The following is an 8,436-nucleotide window of genomic DNA, read 5'->3' as shown; positions in this document are numbered from 1 at the left end:
ACACAGGTCAGAACATGCATAAAAGTGCACAGCCTACCACAGATGCATAGAAAGATAGAGAGCAAAAATAGAAAAAAGAGGTCCAGCAAGCACACACGATGTTGTCACGGGTTGCAAACACACATAGCGCAACCCGTAGAACTTTTACAGTTGGGGCTGGCAAGATGTGAGAATGATTGAGTATTGTTGGTGTGTAAGATCATAACATTTTTCTCTCTATTTATACAACCACACTAAGAGCACAGCCAGCACTCTATACAACAAGCATTTCTGGAAACTTCCCATCACTTTTTTTTTTACCCATCTCTAATGTTTGCACTTCAATTTAAATTCATACAGTGATTTGAACTGAAGAAATCCAAGGTGTAGTTAAGTCTGATTCTTCATAAAAAAATATGGAGAAATTTAGCATTACATCACTTGCTCACTAATGGATCGAATGGGTGCCGTCAGATTGAGGGTCCAAACAGCCAACATCTCAATAATCCACAAGTAATCCACACTACTCCAGTCCATCAGTTAATGTCTTGTGAACTGAAAGTTGCATGTTATATAAACAAATCCATCATGACATTTTTTACTTCAAAGCATTGCTTCAGGCTAAAATATGAGTCAGCTAAAATATTGCTCTCACTGATGAATGTAGTGGGCATGTTACAAAATGTCAACTCCATGGAAATGATCAGAACTGCAATTATTGCATAGAACAATTCATTGAAAATCTTGTCAGAAATCACTCATTTGTGCATTGATAACTGTTCTTCATGATGATATGATGCTTAATGCATTGCTGCAATTCTTACACATACACGTTCTCCTCAAGAATCTCCATTATCTCGGAATGTCATCGCTTGTCAAATTAGTATTAATATCTTAGAAAATCTTATTTGTGAACAAGTTTCAATAGGTATAACCAGTCGCTCAGCCTGTTTGGTTAAGAAAATAAATATCACATTTTTGTTGCTGATATGAGAGGTGAGTTACATCTGTCAGAGGTCAAACATTCTTGTGAAAAGCACTGGCAGGATTGTTTGAGATAATGTTGCTCAAATGCTCCTTTCTAAAGACCGATGAGGATGCCGGAGGGTAAAAGAACTGGAGATGAAGAAAGTGCACAAGGGGAAATAAATACAGAGATTTAAACAAACAGACCTGGGGTGCTTAGAAAGTTAGAAAGAAAGGGTATCGTTTTTACCTTAAAATGTTTTACACCTAAATGAAATACACCTGACAAATATGTTTAAAGTCAACCATGAAATCAGAATTGACCATTTTTTTAATGGAATAATGTAGTTTTTGTTATAAGTGGCTTCATTGTGCATACAATTAATATTTCTATCAGCAGATGACAATGATTAAAGATGTCTGAAACTTTTATTGAGAGTGTTCTTTATACACCTGCCCTGTTGGCACCATCTATCACTCTGGCACTAATCTAACATTTCAGAGTTGACAGGTGTGTGGTCAGATCCCCTCCTCAGAAACACCTGAAACATCTGTTCTGATATCCACCAGCTCCACCGCAAGCCTGAAGCCATAAAAGTAAACAAAACTTTACTGCGGTTAGATTCATCTGTTATATCAAAGAGCTTAAGTATGTCTTGATGGCTCTATTCTGAGCACACAAAGGCTCAGGAGAGGAGAGGAGTTGGGTTTCTGTTGGCATGTGACAGCTGTGCTGTGTGTACCTTTGCTCCCCTGTCACCTGAACCCATTGCTGTGGAAGCCAGAGTGATGCAAGAGATGCAATAGGAGGGATGAGGAAGTAAACTAAAAAAGAGGACATATTCCGAGTGTTTTTTATGACTGAGGTAGGTAAGGATAAAAGGTCATCTAAAAAGAGTAGTCTGCTAAACTCAACACACAGCTTCATGTGGAGCTCAATATGAGTCAGATCTTTACTGTGGTTCTCAATGTGTTTTACATGCATGTCATGACCCAAATTTGAATGGATACATAGCACGGGATGTCAACAACAAAATATATTGATAAAAAAAAAAAAACATTTAAACATTTATTTATCCTAAATATGCACAATTTGCATATAGAAATATCACTGATTTCAGTCTATGATACTATATCAGAATAGACTTACGACATATTTTTGGGCTGCAGAAATATAGTTCTTTATATGTAGTTGGAAGTTTCCTGTACAAAGTTCATCTGATAGATGTATTCTTTAAAACCCAACATTTACGGTGTTAGTAATGCAGTGTCCCACAGTCCCAGAATACAATGCAACAAGCTCAGTGGAAAACAATATCCAAGATAACAGATGAAGGCAAGAATAATAGCTTTTGGCGTAATATTTAATTAATATTAGATAGTAAAAACCGTCATTAGCTATTAGAAAAGAAACTAAACAATTCTTTAAAAGGAGGCAGGAAAGAACATAGAAACTAAATAGTTTTTATTACAGAGGAGAGAAAATTAAGGGTGGCTACTACAGTTAAAGACAAGTCCTATCGAGATTTATTTTTCACATGGCACAACTAGTTTCCTTAAAAAAAATCAAGCAGACGATGATGATATGAAACTAATAAAATACAGTATATACACCAAATTCATGTACTAAGAAATTTTCATGGTATTCAAAGAACATTATAACCATTATATTTCCATGATACTTTGGATGCATTTGTTTACTGTTTTAATAACCGAGTCATTTACAATACACCATCTTTATCTGAATAAAAACACCGTTCTTCTTTAAACAAATTATTTGTTAGAACTGACTGTAGGTAATTCAGTGTTCCTTCTTTGTTTTTCTAAAGTATTGCAGTCTTGTACGTAGAACATCAATACTGCTTTCAAGGATTCAGTATGTCTGTGGAATTCTCCAGATGACTGAAACGGAATTGTGAACTATACAGTTTGATTCGTAAGGAACTGACTTAAAGATTCGCTCTTGTGTTCGGTCTGAACACCACACCTTTCTCCACATCAAATGAGTCAGAACCAAATCCCAGATAAGTCATACCATTTCTTCATTATCCCTAAGCTTACATGGATGTGCAGAGTATACAAATGCACTTGGAAATAATAACACCTTTGAAAAGGGGGCAGGGATAAGGAGGGGCCTTTACATTCAGTCTAAACTGACTAATCTAGTGTATTTAAACAAGGGAGCATGACAGATCACTCAAAGGATTAATGGAGGACTTCAAAGTTTTGGTCCAGGACAGGCCAATGTATCTGATCAGATCATACAGCTTAGGCACAAACAGATAAATATCAAGTACACTGTCAGACAGGAGATACAGTATACACACGCACACGTTCACAGCAAGAACTCAGTGTTTGTTTAAACATGCCCTAAGGCTCAATAACTGAACGTACAACGTTTAATAAAAACAGGATGTGAGTCACCGCGGTTAGAGGGATTCTAGGCAAAACTCACCAAATGTAAATCACTTGCACTGAGTGGTGACCCAATGGATGAAATCCTGAATAACTCATGGGAAGTCCGATTGGAGCGAATTAGACTGAGTCAGTGCACTGAATCAGTCCCAGGCTCCAGGCCTAGATGTGTCTAAGTACTTCCTGTGCCAGCTGCTACATGACACTTCCTCCATTCAGTCACACACATGGCATTGGGTGAAAGACATGTCTGTTGACTTAATTACAGTTAAATTCAGTCACAATTCAGAGTTGCACACGGGCTTGTTGTATGAATGTGGAGTATATCAATGCATGCGGACAGAGAGGACCTCGAGCTGATCTCTTTCTTTGCATCAAAACCCTGTTGGGATGGGAGCAGTTATTTAAAGGTGGTGGGAGAATGCAATAATTGCCAGAGCTTCTCCATGATTTTAATCCCATCAGAATCAGGCTTGTCAGTAATCTTCCCATGCCGGAAAAGATTATAGGGTTTTTTGTCTTCGATAAAAAGCACTGAGAAGACAAGACACCAGAAAACGGAAGATGAAACGAATGAAGAGAGAAGCTGACTGGTGCATTTTTCCCAAGTGTTTTGTGAGGTTTCTCCAAGCATTTTATTAAAAATGTGATGCTGAATACAATTTATTAGTTGTCGAATAATGAGAAAAATAATAGAAAATAATAATAATTTTGAAAACACAAACAGATTATGTATTTAAAAAAGTATATTTTGCCCAAATTTTTATAAATGTCCCCTTATCTTCTCATATTTTATGTTTCCCACATTATTTACAGACATTACTTTATAGACATTGTCTTAAAAATAATAATTCTGTCCGAAATGTGCTTTAGTCACCCAATGTCAGAATTTTGAAAATGCACATACGGTATAGTGTGTATGAGAGAGTTAGAAAGAAAAATAGGAATTAAATTGCATTAATAAGTCCATTAGATTCCAGTGACTTTCCATTTTCTACCCACTTCAAACGTTCAAAAGCTTGTTCACACAATTCCCCAGACTTCCAGCTAATTAACAACAACACAAGCCAGCGGTTCTTCACAATTAAAGCAGAAGCCACATGAAAAAGATGAGAAGGAAAAACAAAAGCACTTGCTGTGTGTTAAACGCAAAACAGGAGGTCAAAAACACAGATTTGCAGAACACAAAAAAAGTACTCATTTGAGAAAAAGAGAGTAAAACTACTAGCTGAAAAGAAGTCGATTATAATGAAGTTACTTTAGAGGACAGTATTTTTAGAAATACAAATAATGAGAACATCCAAAACTGATATGCACATTGTCCTGTAGATGAATTGTGGGAGAGTTCAGGCGAGGAGGAAAAGGAAATGGAGTGAGTATCACACACGCCAGTCTCACAAAGAGTTTCCCTGCCTCCTCATATCCCAGCCATTGTGTTTAGTGAACTCAAGCAGAGAGTCAGAAAATGCTTGTGTGAAACATAAAGGAGAGGGAATGTGTGTGTGTGTTTGTGTGTTCAGCCACTCTTCCTTTACCTGCTGACCCTGTTCTCTTAAACTCTCGCTCCTTATACATACATGCCGTCACCCCTATACGACCCCTGCTGCGGGCAGAAACATGCTTTCCAAACTGTACGCACTTTAGAGGGACAGAATTCTGTTCGGAATGTCGCTAACAAGAAAGCAGGAAGAAGGGTCCTTCCACCTTCAGATGCTGCAGAGTACGCCAGCATCTTTTTCTATCCTTTGCATTCAAGCACACGCCTGAAGCACTTTCTTCCCAATGAGGGCTTGTTTTTGAGGTATGTGGGATTTGTTTCCTCTCTGAGATTGATGGATCTTCATGCCACCCAGAAGAAGCACTTACTCTATTAAAAAGTTATGGCCAGAGATCATTTTTAATGGCACTGCTCCCATGAGCTCCCCACACGTTGGATGCTTGACAGGAACTGACAGCGGTTTTATGGCACTTCTTCCTTAGATGATCAAGAAATGACGAGGCTAATGGTTAAATTCTGTTTCTAGTTTGGATTGGTCTGTGTGCATCTCCGGGGTGAATCCAGCCTTCGACGACCACCACCGTTCCCAACACAGAAAAGCTCCCAAGAGCAGCATGATTTTTGGGGTTGAAGATGTGGCTGCTTGGGTTTGGGGTCTGGCAGGGTTTTAACTTCCATATTGAGGAGCAGGTCTGTCATTAGAGGATCAAAAGAAAAAGGAGGGATTTATGGAGAAGATGCTAACCATACTAAAAACAGAAAAGACTTGATTACAGGGCCCGCAGATGATAGAGATATAAACAGATCTCACAGTAATCGAAACATAAGTAAATATGGAATTGCTTCTATATGCAGGTGGAAGTTTACATGTTATTATTATATTCTGAAAGATGTATGAATCAAGGTTGGCCTTTTCAGTTGAATTCAAATTAATGCTGAAATTTAATGAAAGGAAGTAGAATTTACCAATCACCGAATTTCATTAGGTAATTTCATTCTGGCAAATTAAGTATTTATCCACCCTGGCCACCAATATTTAAGTGTTGAATATTTAATTGAATTAACTGAACATTTCAATGAACAATATTTGATTGATTTAAGTATTTATTACATTTTCTATCAAATATAAACTATGCACACATTTCTCAATGTATATTTTTTAAGTATCTGTTTATCTGTCTGTAAGCCATTCCAAAGTTTTTAAAATTCAGAATATGTCTTGAGTTAAACTTATTGCAGTTTAAATTTTAAATCATTTTTTACAATTCATATAGTAAATCTGCCTCTGCTTGCCACAATTCTGAATAACAACAATGGTCAGAATGCAATTCATAACACAGTGTATTGTCAGCATTGTTGGCACTATAGCATTCATTTGACTTGCAAGTTATCTAACTGAATTGGCAGAGCAACAGTTTAACAGTTTAGCCACAGGTTATTTTTAAATGCCATAACCATTTTTTACACAAGAATGTATTACAGAAATGCAGTTGCAGTATTCTTCTCAGTATTTACAACTTACTTTGAGACCATTTAAAATGTATATTCTACATAGTATAGATATGGGTATTATGAATGAAAGATGTACTACATCTTTGTTACTATCACGATACCTACAAGCATCAGTTTTGTCACTCCATGCCATTCATGAATCCTGTCCCATGGCCTCATGGGATAGTAAGGTGTCCATGGAAGCAGTCTGCATTTTTTTCCATCATTAAAATAGCATAAGTGGATTTGGACACACCCTGAGTGCACCTGCACCGTGCGCTTTACACTTTGCGTTTAGATCTTTAAAATAGGGCCCTTTGTATTCAATATTGTCCTTTAAATATATCCAGCACTGCATCTATAATTGAATACTTCTCTACTATATAGTACAGTATGTTAAAAATAGTACGCAAACAGAGTATGTCCAAACATATATTTATTTATTTAGCCTACAAAAAAAAAAAAAAAGAAATCTTATGAACTGCAATCCTTTAATATTTAATATTTGGCATGTTTGTGTGCTGCTGTGCGTCCCTGTGTTTAATAAGCAGCATTTATGCTCTTTAAATAAAAAAGAAAAACATTGCACCAGACTTTAGACCATGTATGAGCTGGTCTATGGCGCAGTCTATTTTCCGCTTATTAAAATAGTCTGTAAGCAGATTGTGAACTATTTGGGCCACCTGAACACACCTCTTTTTTAGACCAGCACGCCCATAGACGCAAAAATGACAGCACTGAGTCCACAGGCAGCCATCAGGCCACGATTTACAGCAAAAGCCTTGTGTGTGGCAGTCTTATCTATGACATGAGAGGGAGGAGGGGACACTAATCTCGCCCAAGAAGAATAACAGCTGATAAGTCTTTTGGTAGGATGATATGTGTGGGTGTGTGTGGATATTGAGACACACACGCATCAGATGTTTTTAGTAGAAGTCTGGGGGAGGTTTCCTCTCCACAAGAATGGGAATGTCCTCACATGAGATAGTGGGTCAGCCACATATATAATGTGTACCACTGTGTCAACATGAATGGTATAGGCCAATGTGGTATGGTGTGAATGAGATAATTATTCTCATCACAGCACAGATGAGAGGAGTGCGGAACTTAAAAGGACTGGTTTAACCAAAACTCCATGTCATTCCTTTGTCACCACAGTATTTACTGCAAACCAAGCAGCAGTGAGAGAAAGTGTAGTAGGATATTAGCGCTTTGATTTGAGAGAATGCTTTAGCGGAGCACACAATGCAGTTTATCACCCATTGCAGGAATTTATTGGATCCGTTCAAACTCATTAAGTGCTTGATGTCAACTCTGTAGATGGAGTCGTCGCCATGAAGGGGTTGTTAACTTTAATGCTAGTCTTTAGTGCTGCAATTGAACAGACAAGTGAATTATATAGAGATGTTTTTAGACATCCACCTGATTTAAAAAATACAAAATTCATTAAAAAAATCTTATTGATATACTTAATATTATCTTCTAAAATATCTAATTATAATAATGTATATTAAATATTATATTATTCATAATGTTTCATTCATACACACACATGCCCAGACCAAGGCATCTCTCAAAACCCTTGGTATGGATCTTTCTTTTTTCTCTGATTCAGGATTTGTTGTTTCCTGTTTAAAATAGACAGTTAAGAAAAACTAATTTTTGGGAAGAGCAAAACGTACAAGAATCTGGAAACAACATAGGCCAGATATGAACTAATACATAAACTGTGTCTTTTTCTATTTTCTTTTTCACTGTACAACAAAACCCGCGCCAGGAGAGCCAGATGTCAGCGTTGATTGTCCTCTAAGTGTTTTCTTCTCGAGTCACATTTGATCTCGCGAGTCTCCATGAGATCTCGTGTCAATGTGAAATTGTTCCTCAACGTGTCTGGTATCGCGGTCGGGTAGAATCATTTAGTATGCGTATTCAGAAGATTATAAGGCTAAAAATGTGTTAAAACTGTCTCCAGATCTGTGGTCTGAAAATCAACTTTTGTATACTATAACTAGTGTGTCCCTGGCCTTAGTAGATGCTGGGTCAAGAACAGAGCTGCTGTCACCTCTATAGAAATAAGGAGGAGTGAC

Source organism: Carassius auratus, chromosome 41 (assembly GCF_003368295.1).
Source record: "Carassius auratus strain Wakin chromosome 41, ASM336829v1, whole genome shotgun sequence".
NCBI classification, from domain to species: Eukaryota; Metazoa; Chordata; class Actinopteri; order Cypriniformes; family Cyprinidae; genus Carassius; species Carassius auratus.
This window is presented reverse-complemented; position numbering follows the sequence as displayed.